Below are 17,334 nucleotides of genomic sequence, written 5' to 3' on the forward strand. Positions count from 1 at the left end.
GAGATTCCCTCACGGATTCCGTCAGCATTTCCCAAAGGAGAACCTCCAGCAATTCCTCCAAGATTTTATCCAGGAATATCTCCAAGAACTATTCCAGGAAATTCTTCAGGAATTACCCCAAGAATTTCATCAGGAATTCCTCCAGAAATTTCTCTAGGAATTGATCCAGGAATTGTTTCAACAATTTCTCCAGGAATTTTTCCAGAAATTCTTCTGGAGATTTTCTCAGAAATTATTCCAGGAAATTCGCCAGGAATACCCTCAGGAATATTTCAGGGTTTCCTCCAGGAAATCCTCCAGAGAATTCTGCCTGGAAATCATCTAGAGATTTCTTCATAAATTCTTCCAGGAAATTCCTGGAGGAATACCATCAGTAATTTTTCAGGGATTCCCCCAGGGACTTCTTTACAAACTGCTTCTAGGATTCCTCCAGAGATTCTTTCAGGCATTCTTTCAAAGATTTATCCAAGAATTCCTCCAGAAATTCCGCTAGAAATTCCTCCAGGATTTCAGAAACAGAAAAATAATAGAATAGAAATAGAATTCTCCCAGAATTTCTCTAGAAATTCATTCAGTAATTTTTCCGCGAATTTCTCTTAGTTATTCCTCCACAAATTCCCAAAGAAATACCTCTAGTAATTCTTTCAGGTATTCCTCCAGGATTTTATCTACGAATAACTCCAGTAATTTCATCAGAAACTACCCCAGGAATTGCTCAGGACATCTTTCAGAAATTATGTCAGCAATTCCTCTAGGTGTTTCTCCAGGAATTTCTCCCGAGATTTTATCAGCAATTGCTTCCTGATTCTTCCAGATATTCCTCCAGGGGATTTCCCTCCTGAAGGGATTCCTCCAGAAATTTCTCCATGAAAAATCTCTTCAGGAAATTCTTTGAAGATTCCTTCAGGAAATCCTCCAGGAAATCCTCTAGAGATTTCTTCAGAAATTCTTCAAGAATATTCTCCAGGAATTCCTTCAGGAATTTTTTAGGGATTCCTCCAGGTATTCCTCCAGGGGTTTCTTCACAAATTTCTTCAAGGAAACTAGACGTGTGCGCCAAAGCAGTTTTCACCGGCGGCGGCGTTTATAGTAATTTGAGGCAGCGGCGGCGGCGACGCCGGCGCCACGCCGTTCGCCCTATTCGGCGGCGGCGGCGGCGGCGTAATCGGCGTGCCCTTATTTTTTTTTAGTGAAATGCTAAAAAACGTTGTTTCCTGTACTTAAGTACAATTTTTATTTGTTTTGTGGGAAAGGTGTGAACGTATGCAAATCACAGATTTCAACACAAAATATCCTTGCAAGATTTCTGCTATTAATTTTAGAGAGAATTCTTGAGGACGTTTACCAGGAAGTTTATAAAAGATTCCTCTCGATAGAAATTCACAACGTCGCACGTCTCTTCCTAAGATATTCTTTTCTGAAACTCATTTTGGACCAGTGCTGCGTGGTTTTTTTTCAGTTCTGTCAGGGTTCTTTTTAGGAATTCTTCGAAGGATTCCTTCATGCGTTTCTTCAGGAATATCTCAGGAAAATTCTCAATAGATTCTTCTGAAACTTCCTCCAGGAGGCTTCCTGGAAACTCCTCAGATATTCCTCCATGGGTGGGATCGCAAACTTCTTTAGAGATTTATAGAAACCTTCATTCAAGGATTCTTTCAGATTGTTTTTCCGGCGACCGACCCTTAAAAAATCCCTTCGAAGATTCTTTCAGGAATGTAGAAATCACTTCAGCATTTATTTCTTGACGTTTCACCAAGAATATCTCAATAATATTTCTTCTTGGAATTACTGCACAGCATTCTCCAGTTTTCCAGTTTTCTTTTTTGCGATGCCTTTATGAATACTTAACAAGTTCTGAAACTTCCTCCAGGAGGCTTCCTGGAAACTCCTCAGATATTCCTCCATGGGTGGGATCGCAAACTTCTTTAAAGATTTATAGAAACCTTCATTCAAGGATTCTTTCAGATTGTTTTTCCGGCGACCGACCCTTAAAAAATCCCTTCGAAGATTCTTTCAGGAATGTAGAAATCACTTCAGCATTTATTTCTTGACGTTTCACCAAGAATATCTCAATAATATTTATTCTTGGAATTACTGCACAGCATTCTCCAGTTTTCCAGTTTTCTTTTTTGCGATGCCTTTATGAATACTTAACAAGTTCTTCTAGGGAAATTGTATCAGCGAGTTTTATCCACTAATACCACGCAGACATTGTGCAAGAAAATCTTTCAAGAGTCCAAAAGTATGTCCAGGAGTTCTTCCGGTATTTGTTACAAATCATCCTTCAACAATTCATTAGGCGATTTATTCAAGAATTCTTCCAGCACCTTTGTCTGCAATTTCTGCACGAATTTCCGATGAATTGTTTTCAATGATTCCTTCAGAAACTTCTTCATGATTAAATTCAGGAATTCCTCAAGGATGTTCTTTAAAAATGCCTTGAGCGATTTTATCAAAAACTATTCCAGGGTTTTTTCCCTTAAATTTTTCCAAAAAAAAAAAACATAAAATTCTTCTAGAAATTCCTCCAAAGCCATCTCAGGAGCTTTTTTCTTACTCTGTTGGGGAAATTGAACCACTGCGTCCAATCAACTGAAATTTTTGGCTCCCCCAAGGACTTTTCCAGGAGTTCCTCCAACCATTGTTTCTGAAATTGTTTCAATGAAATAATATCTCATCAGGAAATTTTCAAACATTTGTTTAATGTTGGAATCCCAGGAAATATTTCTGAAAGAACCGCAGGAGGCATTCCAAAGGGAAACCTTCTAGGTATTTCTTCGGTAATCCCTGACAATATTTTGCAAGGGATTCCTTGGGAGAAAATCATGGGAAAATGTTTGAGGTAATCTCTTACTGACATTCATGAAAAATCCTTAAACTACTGAAGGAGTCTTCAGCTGGAATTCTTTAGTAGGTGTTGGAAATGGGACATCATGAGTGCACCGCTCTTTTAGCAGGGCAAATAAAACACTTGGTTATGCTATTTTCCACATGCTACAAAGCTAAGAGCATACTTTATTAGTAGATTCAAGCATAAAAACAAACAAAACAACTTACAACTACGGTGATTTCTCCACATATAAATCTTCACGATTCATACGTGCCCATTCTGTCTCATTTTCACTGACTCGTTTGACAGAACGAGAATGACGGAGAACACAAAGTATAAAACAATACACATATACAAACAGTCAACTCCGACAATGCACAGAGGTTCGCAACTACATTCTCACGTAACAGTAGGCTTTAGAAGGAATCCATGGAGGGGTTTCTGAAAGAAGCCTTGAAGGAATTTTTGAATTAAATTGTTTATCTAATTCCAGAAGATTATGTAAAAGAATCCCAAGGAATTTTCTGAAAAAAAAAAATCTAGAAAGAGTAGGTAATGAAATTACTGGAAACTCCCTCAGAACCATTGTTGGAATTCCTACAAGGATATATTAATAAATATTTAGAAAAATTCCAAGGCAAAATTCATGGAGGATGTTCGAAAGAATTCCCGAAGAAATTCATAAACATAATTTTAAAAGAATCCCTGAAAGCAGGCTCGTCCGCACTGAGTGCATGAAAATTCTGTGGATTTACGCCATCAAGCACATTATAAATTTGCAATGTTTTCATCTTATCAGATAGAAGGATGTTGAAATATCCTAAATGTCATTTTAAACTGTCAAAAAACCGCCACACGGAGCGCGCAAAGAGATTTTTACCCGAGTGAAAACACTCCAGTAAATTTCACTTTGAATGACCCGTGCGGCTCTGCGGTGCGGTTTTTGACAGTTCGAAATGACATTTATGATATTTCAGCATCCTTCTATCTGATAAGATGAAAACATTGCAAATTTATAATGTGCTTGATGGCGTAAATCCACGGAATTTTCATGCACTTTCTAATGCAGATTTCTAATTTATGATGTGCTTGATGATATAAATCCATGCGCTTTTCATGCGCTCAGGGCAAGCAAGCCTGTCTGAAAGAATGTCTGGAGAAATACTCTATCTTCTGTAAAGGATCCTAGAAATTTCCAAAAGAATATATGTAAAACTTTATGGGCCCATATAGCCGAGGCGGTAAACGCACGGGTGTTCAGCACGACCATGCTGAGGGTGACGGGTTCGATTCCCGGTCGGTCCAGGATCTTTTCGTAAAGGAAATTTCCTTGACTTCCTTGGGCATAGAGTATCTTCGTGCCTGCCACACGATATACGCATGCAAAATGGTCATTGGCAGAGGAAGCTCTCAGTTAATAACTGTGGAAGTGCTCATAGAACACTGAGATGCAGGCTTTGTCCCAGTGAGGACGTTACGCCAAAAAGAGAGAGAGAGAGATATGTAAAACTTTGTAGGAATTGTTACTGAAGTTATTTCTAAATTTCTTAAAGAATCCAAAGAAAAATTCCTAATAGTATCCTTGGAAAAAAATCAGGAGCAATTACTAGTGAAATACTTGAAGGAATACCCGGAGGAACTCATGAACTATATGATTTTTTTTTCAGAAATCGCTGAAAGAATATCTACTGGAAGAACTTCTGAATGTCCTGGGGACACTCCATGATGAACTTTATAGAAGAAGCTCAGATAGAGCAATTCCTGAAAGAAACCTGGGATAGCTATGTAAATTCAATTCCTGGAGTTATTTCTGAAAGACAAAAGTCCATAAGAGTGTGATTGTGACTCTGATGAATTTCAGAGGAGTTCTATACAAAAAGTGTGCTATAGAAGGAAGGGGACGGGACTGGAAATGGACATTTTTGAATGACCTTATTTATGGAATTTCTGATAAATCAATGGAGCCACTTCAGAAGGCTCTCCATAGAATTTCTTTGAAATGTTTATGAAGGAACTTATAGCTTCTCTAAAAAATATTTTTGAAGGAACATTCGATTTTTTTAAGAATCTCTGGAGAAATTTCTGAAAAAAATCTAAACTTTTTATTTTCTAAAAAAAGGACTCGCTTATTACTTGAAATAGAATAAGTGAGGATCTATAAAGTATTGCTGTAAGAAATCACTAAAGTAAATCACATAAAAATGTTACAAAAAATATACAAGAACAACTTCAGAAAAATACACCTAATATTCAGAAGAAAAAAACAATAGAAACTGTTTAAAAATTGCTATCAGCTTTAAATAAATGGTTCGTTAAGTGTTGGCGAGAAAAAAAAACCTTGTCGTTATCTCATCGGCGTGGGAAATTTTGTTCGGCGGCGTGGAAAAATAAGAACAGCGGCGCGCCGGGTCAATTTAACTGGCGGCGGCGGCGTGGAAAAATCGTCGGCGACGGCGGCGCGGCGCGGCGGCGCACACGTCTAAGTAGCGCCTGTATCCGCAATAATCGGAACACAGAAATACGGCTGTAACTCTGCAATAGATACATTAAAATTGCTCAAATTTGGCCTAATAGCATCTTAAGATGTGTTCATTTCACCTGCAAAATATCTTGTGAATCGGTGCAGTACTTTTTGTTGTAGCAATGAAACAGTAGAATGTGCGCCATTGAATTTTGCACAGCGCCTAGTTTTGCTTGTCAGCGCTGTAACTTTTGAATTTGGCAAAGAAAATGGCTAAAATTTTGAACACAAACCTCTCAAACTACATTTCTTGGATAGGCAAAATTTCAATGAAATCGATGCCCTATCAATAATTTTATAGTCAAAACATGTATTGCGACTGAACATGGTTTTAGGCCCTCAGACAGCAATTAGTCAGCGCCCTTTATTGTTTCGTTTGTACTTTTGAAAGTACTTTACCAATATTCATCAAATTTTGCATGCATAATATACACATAATCAACTGCGTTCTGTGAAAATTTCTCAACAGTTATGAATAGACAAACATTGCACATAAAAAACACGAAAATTTTTCACTATCAGTCACCCCTATCAATATCAGTAGCTCTCAAACCATTTGATCAATGTTGATGAAATTTATCAAGAAAGTGTCTCTATAAGTATCATAATTGCTAACGAAAGTTCATAATTGTCCTCACAGAACTTTGAACTGTAGCGTACAAGAATCATCCAGTATGCGAATGAAAATTGGTCATGATTGTAGTACAAAATGCTTAAAACCACATCTGTTTGTTTTTCATCCACAGTTAAAAGTAATGCGTCGATTTTTATGAAATTTGGCACAAATCATAAACATACACCAAAGAGTTCTCAGTCATTTTTTGCCAATTTGCCAATTTTACCGATTTATTACTGAGCTACAGCCGTACTTATGTGTCCCGATTATTGCAGATACAGGCTTTCGGTACATTTTTACAAAGAGTGCTTGCCAACCGCCCCCCCCCCCCTGACCGAAAAGCTCACTACGCCTTTGATTGAGTAAATGTTACCTTGAATGTGACATACATGTATGTAAGTTAATGCAAAAATGCAATGTATGTATGTGATTATGGAGTTGGTTAACTCAAGCTACTGACATCCCTTCACAGAATGCAGTTAACCAGCACATCGATTTTGATTTTTTTCTATCCTCATTCTAAAACTTTGATCTCGGAACAACCAATTTTCCTTAGTCTAGTCGATACAGGACCGACACGATTATTTGCTTCTACTGCGAAAATGAGTTTCCAGCTGGCCACCATCACATGGCACACAGCATCATCACCGGTGAAAAGGGTTGAATCCTGGCTTGACCGGACGGCTGGCTGGGTATGCCACTCATATATGTGCGGCATGGCTTCTGACCATCATCGTAGGGCAGCACTGTGGACTGTGTTGATGTGGAGAGAGACAGAGATAGTCTGGGTCAGGTAAAGTGCGGCGTGGTGGTGGGTTTATCGGTTGTGTTATTGTTGTACGAGATTGGATACAAGCTGCCACTGCTGCTGCTGCTGTTGCTGCTACTGCCACTGCTTGCTGTTTACCGGATTTTGGTGCGAGGCGAGCAAGAGCGAGAGCATAAGCAGCTACGCAACATTAAAAAGGTTTACTGCCGGAAGATGAACTTTGTGGGTTTGTGGGGGAGTGGACCGACCGAGGGTGGGTGGCATCGGATACATGATTATGTATAAATAACCCCATCGTGTGGGAATGGGAACGTTGAGAGAAGCTGGCCCGAGAGTATGCGAGCCTCCATGGCTGGAAAAGTGTGTATGAGAGTGGATTTTGCGTGTATACATCGAACCAGGGTTCGGGGGGATATCTCGAGCCTCTTGTTGTTGGTCTGTTTGGTTGGGCGAAACCAATGTGCTTAGTTAGTGCTCCCAGCCCAGTGCCTGCGTTTGAGCGCCGGAGATGTTCTCGGTGTGCCGTGCATCCTAATTCAACTTGTTGTAATTATAGCGGCCAGAGGAAAACGCGCGCGTCGGGGTTTTTGTGGGGGCCGCTTGTGCGAGTATATGGCCACAACCCGTGCTGGAATCCATGCTCTAGCCAGGATCCACTAGGGCAGCAAGGAAAACCATAAAAGCGATTTTAGTCTAAAACTGTGCTCGGCTGACTTTGGAAGCAATTTCACCAAAGCTCCCGGATCCAGAACTGTGACGTGGGAATCCCAAATCCTTCCGAGTATCGGTGGTGGCGCTGACCAGATCCTGCGGTGCAAATCAGTAATAACGATAAAACCGATTTTGTGGAACATTTTTGACAACATTTTCGCGGAGAGGTCTACGCCGGAGCAAAAAAAACCTGTCCCGGAGTGTGGGATTGACCAACGGAATAAAAATCGCGCGTCCATTATAGAGTCCTTAATAGAGTAAAGTGGTTGTTTTTTTACTCGTTCCGCGTTGGTTTTGGCCAACCTCCTGCCAACCAGTTGTGACTGTGTGACTGTGAGTGGTATTGGGGGAAAAAAGTGACGCCTTCGGTGGGTGTATGTGTGGCCACTGGAGCACGCCACTCTGGGGATCGTAGGCCAGCCAGTGTTGCGGTGGTTAAAAGCTTTTTCCTCGCCGAATTCCGGTTTTGGTTTTTTCGTTCTCTCCTCATTTTTTGTTGCTCGCACACGTTGGTGCAATTCGATTTTCGGCCTCCGCGGTGGGAACAACCTTCACCGTGCGAATCCCCCAAACGGACGTGACATCAACGGTGATACTGCCGCGCTGCTGATGAGAATGGTGATGGAAAAATAGTCCGGGTGCGAACAGGACCATAAAAACCTCAACGAGAGCCAACACGCGCGATTACGCCGACAGAGAGCAGTGGGATTTTTTCGCCACCAGCACTCATCCTGACAAAAATGTGAAGTACTGCGAAAAAAAAAACTCGTGTGTGAAAATATATTTATTTGTGATTTGATACGGACACCGCAGAGTGGTGGTCCAAGGGGTGCTACAATTGTGTGTTAAGTGACGAATTCACGGCGGGCATTCGGAACAGGGAAAAAACGTCCAACTCACGTGTTATCCTGTTGTTGTTTTTGTTTTATTTTTCGAACACGGCCGCGGAAACCTCGACACGGAGGTTGCATCACACCCTCGATTCACACCCGGTGTTCAAACAGTCAGTGACAGAGTGATCCAATCCATCTCCCGCGCGCGCGTCGGGGGCGGACAGCTGGACTCGTCGAGATAAACCGTAAACCGCAGTCGAATACGTGTTGTACACTATTGAGCAACCACCGACGCGCGGCTAGGCTCGGTCGGCTTCACCAAAAGGAAGGACATCTGAACTTCCGCAGTGCTATCGTTTGTGAGTAAATACGAGTTGACGTGACGAGGAAAAAAAATTGGCCGAACTGATCTGGTGGTGCGACGCGGGACCCGATTGAATAGATTAATTTTTGCGGACAAAGTTGGCGTTCTCTCCCCGGTTCCTCGGGTACTCCTCCTGCAGTGACGACTGGTTCAACATCAACAACCATACATATAATTGTGAGTAAGTGTGCGAAATAGCCGAAAATTTAATTGAGTAGCAGTGGAGTCATATGAATCTGTTCAAACCGCAGTGGCGCGTATGTGGGTTTGGGCCGGCCACTTCATGGCGGTAGCGTTTGGCGGCGTAGCATTGGTTATTGGGGCTTTGAGGTTATTGTACAGTAATTTGCCGGGACGAAGAATGAATTTTCTTGGGGTCAAAGTGTATCTCAGAATTGAGAGGAGTTATAGAAATGGTATTATACTCTAGAGAGTTCCAAAACTTGCATTTTTTTAAAACTAAATGTTTTGGTGATACAATTTAAGATGCTATTCTTTACAACTTAATAATTTCAAAGTGAACAAATACTTTTGGAAGTCATCCACAAAAACAATAATTTAAGAAATCGTTGATAAAATACAGTACATACATAAATCCTGAATCCAATTCTATATTAGAGCCGAAATTGCAGGGCTCACGCAAAAGCTACTGTCCAAGCTTCCAAATTTATGCATCAAAACTACTTTTAATTGTTATATCAGCCCAAAGACAACTTTATTTCATTTGCATCTGTATTCTTTTGTATTAATATATTTGTACTTTAGGCTGCAAGCTCGTAAGAAGATAAGAATAGTGATCATAGAGAGTATAACCATAAATTATATAACGCGGAGGGATACCAAATTAATAACTTTACAACATATTCTTTCAAGTCAAGAATGCATTCGAAAGCGTTCAGTACTCTATTAAAAAGATAACGAAAATGGTGTAAACGATGATAGACCCGCGCTCGCGCCTATAGAGCTGTTCGAATTTCGATTAAGTTTAGATTACTGACATTCAAAAAAACAAATCCGACGAGAAATTACCGAGGATTCGGTAAACTCTACCAATTCCTTGGTAATGTTAACCGAACTTCGGTAACATTGTGCAGAGGTCCTGTAATCTAAAGTTTTATCGAAATTGGAACAGCCGAAAAAAGGACTCCAAAATAAGTTTGTTGGCTCGATATTTTTGTTGTGATTTCAACAGAAAATTTAACCCTCGAGCAGTCGCGTCTTTGGTCACGCTGTGTCTTACAGGCGAGATTTTTTCGTGGTACGTGTACTCAGTGCACCACGTGACCGCTACCGGGTTAACTTGGTACACTCGGTTGTTTCTTTTGTTAAAATTCGAGTTAAATCTACTGTTGAAAACACAGCAAAAATACCGAGCCAAAATACTTATTTTAGAGCCCCTTGTTCGGATGTTTTATTACCGAGGATTTGGTTATGAACTCCGGAAAAAGATGAAATAAAAACTGAAATCAGCGAAAAAAACTACTGACCGAGAATATCCAAGTCCAAGTATGCAAACAAGTTCTATAAATAAATAGGTACTTTGAAAAATCATAACTCAAGAACGAAGCATCGTAGAAACAAAGTTTTTTTTAGAAAATGAAAGCATTTTCTCAGAAATAAAAAAAAATGAACTGGAAAAAGTTTCCCACAAAATTTTCCACAATTGAGAAAATTCGTAAAGAAAAACCGGAAAAACTATGCCCGAGCTCGTGGAAAATTTTCGAAAAAATATTTTTGAGAAGGATATTTCATAAACTTTAATCGCTGAAATTTTTGGAATGCACTTTTTTCTCGTTACTGAGTTATGGTCAATTTGTTTTTGATTTATGGCCAATTTTGTTGAAAAATGTTCAAATGTGCCATAAAAGCCTTTTCTTTGAAAAAATCATGACTCAAGAACGAAGCATCGAAGAAACAAAGTTTTTTAATGAAAATGACAGCAAATTGTTGCAGGAATGAAAAAAAAAATGAAATGGAAAAAGTTTTCTACAAAATTTTCTACCGTTGAGAAAATTCATAAAGAAAAGCCGGAAAAACTATGTCCATACTCGTGGAAAATTTTCAAAAAAATATTTTTGTGAATGTTATTTTATAAGCTTTGATCGCTGAAATTTTTGGAATGCACTTTTTTCTCGTTACTGAGTTATGGTCAATTATGTGAAAATGACTACATATGTAAGCCTATATTATATGGTCATTTTTCACAAAATTTGCCATAACTCAGGAACGAAAATTAAGTGCGTTCCAAAAATTTCAACGATCAAAGCTTATGAAATGACCTTCTCTAGAATATTTTTTTTTAATTTTCCACGAGTTCGGACACAGTTTTTCCGGATTTTCTTAATAAATGTTCTCAACGATGGAAAATTTTGTGGAAAACATTTTCCACTTCAAATTTTTTTTCATTCCTGCGAAAATTTGCTTTCATAATTATTAAAAAAAACTTTGTTTCTACGATGCTTCGTTCTTGAGTTATGATTTTTCAAAGAAAAGGATTTTATGGCACATTTTGACATTTTTCAACAAAATTGGCTATAACTCAAAAACAAAAAAACTGCATTCCAAAAATTAAAGCTTATTAAATAACCTTCTCAAAATATTTTTTCGAAAATTTTCCACGAGTTCGGGCATAGTTTTTCCGGCTTTTCTTTAAGAATTTTTATCAACTGTGGAAAATTTTGTGGGAAACTTTTTCCAGTTCATTTTTTTTTTGATTTCTGAGAAAATTTGCTTTGATTTTCTAAAAAAAAAGCTTTGTTTCTACGATGCTTCGTTCTTGAGTTTTGATTTTTCAAAGTAAGTAGTGTCAGGGGAGTCAAAAAAATTCCACCTGAGTTTTCCGGGAAAATAGGCGACCCTGAATTTTCCTCAATTTTTTTTGCTCATATATCCATGAGCCCTGTCTATGGAAAAAGTTTCATGAAAATCTGAGACCCTTCGGCCCAAACCCGTACGATAATAAAAAAAATCCCCTGCTGCTACTGTACATTTGCAAGATCCAACTCAATCACTTTGTCAGTGAACTAAAAAGAGTACGTTACATCTTATAAGCTGAACGAATCATTGGACATTGCTTGTTTGGATTATGTACCCGCATTACCCTCATGGTTAGCTACTTTGATCAGTTATTAAATCGTACGTGTTTTTTCTGTCTATTCGACCTGCTGACGTTGAGGTATTTTGTACAGCCCACCTTTGTTCACTAGACTCACACAAAAAGGCAATTATATTTTAACCATTCGCAATCCAATGACGTAACATTAAAATGGAATGGCAACTTCCTTGAAAGTCTATATCCGTGGGTAATTGAGTGATCAGGTTCACCCCACTGATCAAGTACACCTCAGTCTACGGTACATATGATATTATAACGATATTAGGTATTCTGAATACCGTATTCGTTAAATCCAAGACTACAATCCAAAATGCATTTGTAGTTCTCCATTATGGATTTTCAGAACGTAAATTTCATTACCCATATTGCTTAATACTAGAACCAGAAGCTATATAAAATAGCAGCCATCTTGACTTTTGAACTAACATCGTGGATTTTCTGCTCAAAACTTTTAATCATTAATTGACCACATGGATTGGTACACCGAAGACTTTACCCTTAAGTTATTAAATACTATTTTTAACCCCAATACGGCCCATACAAAATATATGGAAAAAATTTCGCTGATAAAATATTTTGTAGTCTTTAAACTATGAATATATAGCAAATTCGATAATTATCGACATTTAGATACCGTGCTGTATACTTATATTGCATGGTTTCAGGGTCAAAACTCAATAAAACATTCGCCATCTTGGTGTTCATCACCGAAGTTGATCTTCGTGATTCCGAAGGTCGCTCTCATGCCCCCAGCAGTCATATTCAAGCATTTGCGCATCTAATTACACGGTCTGTCTCAATCAACCACCTTACCGAGTAAAGGAATCGGTAGGGGGTCAATATCTCTTAAAAGGATTCTCAACGGACCGATGTCCGCTGCAGACAGTTTGCAAAGCGAGAAACCCAGCATCTCTGATCACGCTGTGTAGCAAAATTGAGCGCGTTTTACAGTGGGCACTCATTTAACCCGTAGGCTACGGGGCTTACAACAAAATTTCAAACCGCTGCCAAAGACGCAAACATCATTTATCAATGAAATTTTGAGGTTCACTTCATTATTAGTTGTAGTTTCAATTATGCTGGGAGCCTTAAAAAATGGAGCCACGAGGACAGTTTTATTCCGGTGGACGTCTGCGTCAGGAGGGGTAAAAATTGCATAACCTTCCTTTTAGCAAGACCCAATTAGTTGAAATTCAAATGATTTCATCTAAAAAGTGTTAAGTTCTATGTATTATTGTATATTACGTCAGGCCAGAAGGTTAAGAAGAATATAAGTGGTGTAGAACGTTTTCAATGCCTTCAGAACATTTTCAAAATTGAGTCTGATTTCTATGCGCTTCTAAAAGATGTTAAGGCACGCAAGGAGTCGATTTTTTTTGTCCTTGGCTAGGTCTAAGGCATATTGAATTAAACCATAAGTAAAACTTGATGGTAACATATTGTTTTTGTATGAAAAATCATGTTTTTCACGAAAATCAGCCGATTTTGAAAAATATTGCCTGCTTTTAGGCGTTTAATATGGGTTCTTTTGTAATACATTAAACGCCTAAAAATAGGCAATTTCTTTCAAAATCGGCTGACTTTCGTGAAAAACACGATTTCTCATACAAAAACTGTATGTTACCATCAAGTTTTGCTTATGGATTAATTCAATATGCTTGAGACCTAGCCAAGGACAAAAAAATCGATTCCTTGCGTGCCTTAAAATCTTCTAGAAGCGCATCGAAATTAGACTCAATTTTGAAAATTTTCTGGAGGCCTTTAAAACATTCTACACCACTTATATACCTCTTAACCCCCTGGCCTGACGTAATATACAATAATACAAAGAACTAATAACTTTTTAAATGAAATCATTTGAATTCCAACTAATGGGACATTGTTAAAAGGAAGGTTATGCAATTTTTACCCCTCCTGACCCAGACGTCCACCGGAATAAAACTGTCCTCGTGGCTCCAATTTTTTAGGCTCCCAGCATAATTGAAGCTACAATTAATAGTGAAGTGAACCCCAAAATTTTATTGAAAAATATTGATGTTTGCGTCTTTGGCAGCGGTTTGAAATTTTGTTGTAAGCTCCATAGCCTACGGGTTAAAAATTTGTAACAAGCTAAAAGTGGCTGATGAACAAATTGGGGACTACGAAGCAAATTACCACAGTTGATCATGTGCGTGAAACGCCGTTTTTTAACATGGGGAAGCATAGAAAGTCAATTTTAAAATGCTTCTCAAACATTCAAAACATTATTTAACCCTTAAAAGCCCTAGACGAACCACTTTTTTTTTCAATTGGCTACTACTCAAAGACCATACTATCAAAAAATTTGAAACTATATTTAAATTAAATGCGGTTAGTTGGTCTTCCAATATCTGGGTGTGGCATCCCCCTGACCCCTCCCACCTTTCTGGGTATTGATAAATGCCTTGCTACGAGGGTATCTTTCGGCAATTTAATTTAATCTCACACATATTTTCGTTCTGAAATTTGAACTGTAAAATGTATTTGGCCATAAAACGATCGCTCGTGCTATGGGCATGCCACCGCTACGGAACCAGTTCCGGATATTCCGATTTCCGGACATAATTTCCGGAGGAACCTGCTACATACTGTATACTGGGGTTCGTATTCATAATCCTTTTTTGCGGCTTCAAATATTTAATTTAGAGGTATGATGTCTTAGAAGAGTTTTTTTACATACTTATCTATTTATTTTGGAATTTTCACCTTGATGATTAATCCACCTAAAAGTGCGATAGGAATTCACTTTTCTCAAAAATGAAGATAGAGTATTGGTGTCTTCTACAAAGTTGCAGAAAAAGGTATTTATTGGAAAGTTTGCCGAACAAACTATTACCTTATTTGGTCAACTTTAAGAGTTATGTGGTATTGTTTGTGGACGACCCCTTCCCGATCAGAAAGGCATAACAAAATTATAACCGATTGAGTTATTTATTTCAAAGATTTTTCATAACAAAATGAGTTATAAAATTCGCCGGTTAGGTGTTAAAATAACAAAAGATATAACTAAACTTGCTCTAGCCATAACATAATTATAACAGGTGTTGATACAATTTTAACAAATTTATAACATCGTGAGATATAATAAATATTGGAATGATCAAAAAATTATAACACATTTTGTTATAAATCAGATATAAATATATTGGGTAAAAATTAAGTTGGGTAAATTTTAACTCATTTTTTGGGTAATTTTTATTTAGAGTGTTATTTATTTTTAGCGAAAAGTTTTTTGTATAAAAAACTTGCCCCACGTAGTATATAAAAAACCTCACCCAGACGGGATTCGAACCAAGGACGCCAGCCTCCATCTGAAATTCGGCGCCTTTATCAATGAGGCTATTTCATCACTTGAAGTGCAGGGTGGTATATGATCAAGTAATTCTTCGTTTTGGCGGCTGGTCTATAAATAGATTCATTTGTCTAACGTACATGGGAGAGAAAATATGACGTCACATAAAAGTGTTCTTGATACAATTGATCGCAATGACGTCATCTTAGGATATAATAACAAAAGTGGATATAATTAAGTTATAATTGTAATTCAAGAATTTGCTCAGCATTTTGGCTTTATCTCATGATTCAGACCAGAAACAGGTGTCGTATCTTAAAAAAAGTTTTAGAGATAGTTAATGGCTCTTAAACAGTGAAAATAGTGGTATTTCACCTTCTGTTGGTGCAAGCGAGTAATTAAATTAGAACATTTTGACATGTGTTATTAAATAATTATCTAATGTTCCTCACCATCAAGGAAGTTCCTGCCTATGGCAAAGTTATGCAGTAGTCTTGTGATTGGAAATGTCATCGCTTCGTGGCGTTAGTGTGCATTTCTGGAGATTGTCGAATTTGTGAAATAAAAAATAAGTGTTTAAAGCACATATTTAACCTTACATGATACAACACAACAATTAACATACTAAAGCAATTATTCGTTCGCTTTGCCTCGTGATCTCAAATAATGTTTTTATTTTCAGCAGTTTAGCGCAGTTTCGAGTTCGAAAGGAATCGCTCAAGAAACTTCTTGATTGATTCCTGGCAGAAACTTTCTTCGGTGACTGCCATTTGAACTGTCATTTCTCCGCTACTGCGTACTGCGATCGAAGAAAAACCGATTTCTTGAGCGATTCAGGCAAGGAATTTCCCATGCATCAAGATGGGAGAAATTCCTTCTGAACTGCAAACAGTGCTTTAAACAAGGAATTCCCCCACTAGTCGAAAGCACCTATTCGGTATCTGCTTCGAAATTTGCTTAAAATGCATGACGATGTCCATCAACATTTTGGTAAAAAAATAGCCTTCGGCTATTGATTAGTTTTTGAAAAGCATTTAACAGAGTTTCTCATTTTGAACTACTGCACAGATTATCACACTTATTTGATTTCAGTTGAGATTCTGTTTCATTGAGTAAATCCTATTTGAATAACCGCTTTCAAATTGTGGAAGTTAAAGGAATCATTGAAGTCCGATTGGTATTCTATAGCGAGTGCCACAAGGATTGGTTTCAGGACCATTGATGTAAGTCTTATTTTTCAACGGCCTTCCATCATCTTTGAAAGTATGTAATACACCTGATTCTTTTTTTTTACACGGGTCTGGGTTTTGCTATAACTCAGTCAAATTTTTACCGATTCTCGTGAAATTATGTACACGGATAGTAATATTGATGTCTACATGTGTACAAAATTTCATGAGAATCGGTTAAAAAATGACTAAGTTATACCAAAAACCAGACCCGTACAAAAAAGAATCGGGTGTATCCACACGTTTGCAGATGATAAGAAGCTGTATTTCTACGGAATTATTATGGACGAATTGCATGGTAATGAAACGTCACTAACGACATGATGTGACGAAATTAGATATAAATTTCAAAGCTCCTCAAATAATTTGTTATCAATCAATTCTTCAAAAACTAAGGTGTTTTTAATTTGCTAATTGATCCAGTTGTATCATGTTAATTAAATAACAATGATAACACTTCTAATTTCAGAATAATTTATTAAAATAATCTTGAATGGGACTACAAACTGCAAAACCTATGGAGGATTGTGAAACTTAAAACTTACTTCAGGAATGTTAACAGTTTCAATGAAAGTCATCCTTTTTATATCCATTTTGTTGCCTCACTTATCATAGCTTCATATGACCGTTTGAGAGTTGCATCAACCCTAGTAGGATGTTGGGGTCAATATGACCCAGACAGGTACGCTGAACGTTCACTGCGCCATCGTGGTTCGAAAAATCTAACATCTTAAGAGGGTTAAATCACGGCATACGTTGGGCATTCAATTTGACTAGATACTCTAGTGTGGCTCAGGCTCACCTACAATGACAACTGTTGGAATACTCATTTCTTATTTTTTTTAACTACGTTGTTGTGCGATGCTATATAGAATCATTCACCAAGGACCTAAATATTGTGGCTTCATCACTAAGATACTGATGATCTTAATGCTTAAGCACCCGTCATCATTTTTCGGAAAGTAAAAAGCAGTTACCTCGCCGTAAATCAAAACATCAACCATGAAAATATATTCACTGCATTCTATTCCTCATG

The 17,334-nt window shown here is 37.9% G+C and overlaps 1 protein-coding gene across 2 annotated transcripts in view; it reads left to right on the plus strand.

The window, feature by feature from the left end:
• The first annotated feature begins 6,564 nt into the window (after nucleotides 1–6,564).
• LOC109421875 (runt-related transcription factor 2) overlaps nucleotides 6,565–17,334 on the plus strand; it is a 224,463-nt gene continuing 213,693 nt past the window's right edge. For both annotated transcript variants that reach the window (XM_062845566.1, XM_062845568.1), the window contains exon 1: nucleotides 6,565–8,821. The gene's annotated coding sequence lies outside the window, so the exon portion shown is untranslated. The remainder of the gene's footprint in view (nucleotides 8,822–17,334) is intronic.

The sequence above is a fragment of the Aedes albopictus genome, chromosome 1, assembly GCF_035046485.1.
Source record: "Aedes albopictus strain Foshan chromosome 1, AalbF5, whole genome shotgun sequence".
NCBI lineage: Eukaryota > Metazoa > Arthropoda > Insecta > Diptera > Culicidae > Aedes > Aedes albopictus.